The following is a 2140-nucleotide window of genomic DNA, read 5'->3' as shown; positions in this document are numbered from 1 at the left end:
CCCTCCCCGCGGTGTGCAGCGCCGAGCAGCCCTCCCCGGGACGGGCAGCGCCGAGCACCCCTCCCCGGGACGGGCAGCGCCGAGCAGCCCTCCCCGCGGTGTGCAGCACCGAGCACCTCTCCCCGCGGTGTGCAGCGCCGAGCACACCTCCCCGGGACGTGCAGCGCCGAGCAGCCCTCCCCGCGGTGTGCAGCGCCGAGCAGCCCTACCCGCGGTGTGCAGCGCCGAGCAGCCCTCCCCGGGACGTGCAGCGCCGAGCAGCCCTCCCCGCGGTGTGCAGCACCGAGCACCCCTCCCCGGGACGGGCAGCGCCGAGCAGCCCTCCCCGCGGTGTGCAGCACCGAGCACCCCTCCCCGCGGTGTGCAGCGCCGAGCACCCCTCCCCGGGACGTGCAGTGCCGAGCACCCCTCCCCGCGGTGTGCAATGCCAGGCATGTTGGAGACATCCATCACCAAGGATGGGGCTTGCACCCAGGCCAGCGTCCATGCTTTGCCTTCCACCGATCCTGGTGGCCCTGGCGGGACTGGGGGGACACTGGGCAATACTGGGAGGGTAGAGGCAGACAGGGGCAAGCAGCCAGCCAGCCCAGCACCAACCGGGCGCCCGTGGCGGGGCCGGCTGGAGGGCGATGAGGACAGGGAAGGGGCCGGATCCTGGCACGGCTGACCTCCCTCCGTATCCTCCAGCCTCGGCAAACAGATGGAGGGAGGCACGTGCGCGGCCTGGCGTGCACAGCCTGGCGTGTCGCGGCCTGCTACGGGCCCTGGGCGCCCTCCACCTGCCCCAGAAATGCGGGACCCACGCCCAGCACACCTGCCCCAACCTGCCTCCCCCAAACCGGGGGCAGAGCAGGTCCCAGGGACACCAGTGAAGCCCCACGTAGCTCGCAAAGAGTTAAAGCAGACAGCGTTGGGGGGGGGGGGACAAGGGGGGCAAGAAACCCGCTGTGGGGGTTGGGGCCCATCCCCGTGTGCGTGGTGGGGAAACGGCCTGGCACAAGGGGGACAGAGCACAGCCGGCGTCCCCCACCCCACGGAGGGACCCACCAGACTGGGGCACAGCGCGCGCGGGGGCCTCAGGTGGCAGGGACGGAGCTGGTCACTTAGGAGCCATTAATCCCCTTTCCGGGCTGCGCGGCGGCGCCAGGGCTCGCTGCCTGAAAGCCTGGTCAGCAGGCGGGAGGGAGGGAGGGACGGCTGGGACGGCAGCCCAGCTCGCGGCAGCTGCCCCCGCCAGCCCCCGGCTCAGGCATCCCACCGCCGGGGCGGCCCCCCGGCATGCCCACGCCGCTCCCCACGCAGGCATCCCGTGCGGGACAGCCGGGCCCGGTCTCGTCCTTGCTGCTTCTCAGCTGGGACGGGAAAATGAACTCGCCGGGCTGTGATTAAATAGTGTTTATTTGGTATCACGTATCAAAATAGTTTAAAAAGCAGCTTAAAAAACAAGAACCCCCAAGGCAGGGTTTGGCAGCCATCTCCGAGGAGAGGCACGCGCAGCAGTTTGGCACCCCCGCCGGGCACAGACGCAAGCCCCGGTTTTGGGGAAGGGAGAGAAATCGCCGTCACCTTCCCCAAAGGGAGGCCCGTGGCTGGAGACCCCCCCCTCCGAGGGACGCCCAGCGGAGCGGAGCAGGCGCCCAGCTGGGTAAGCCGAATCCTCGCCCTCCCGCCGAGCTGCGTCCGTACCCGCTCCCCGGACAGATGGACACAACGGCTGTGCGCTTGGCACGGGCGGATGCGTGGCGCCGCTGCCAGGCGAGGCAAACGCACCGCAGATTAAAACGCGCCCCCGCTTTCCTCTTTGGGGGGGGGGGCTGGGTTTGGAGTTGGGGGGCGAAGGAGGTCACTGTGGCCATACCAAGCCCCCCCCGTCTCCTTCCGTGGGTGCGGGCTGCGTAAGGCACCGCTGGCTCGAACGAAGGCACTGCGGCGTGCGCGTAGGGAGCAGGTCCCCAGCTCTGCGGGTGCTGCGTGGAGCAGGCGCCCTGTTCCCCTCGCCGGGACACGGGGCTCCCGGCTGGAGCTCACCCCCGGGCTGGTTAAAAACACCTCCTGGGAGAACCGGGGAAGGGTGGTGGCAACGGGGAGGGAGACGTGCCACGGCGGGGGGGTGGGCAGGGCAGCGGCGGGGTGCGGGGGC

The sequence above is a fragment of the Apteryx rowi genome, unplaced genomic scaffold (assembly GCF_003343035.1).
Source record: "Apteryx rowi isolate R43461 unplaced genomic scaffold, aptRow1 scaffold_997, whole genome shotgun sequence".
In the NCBI taxonomy this organism is placed as follows: Eukaryota; Metazoa; Chordata; class Aves; order Apterygiformes; family Apterygidae; genus Apteryx; species Apteryx rowi.
This window is presented reverse-complemented; position numbering follows the sequence as displayed.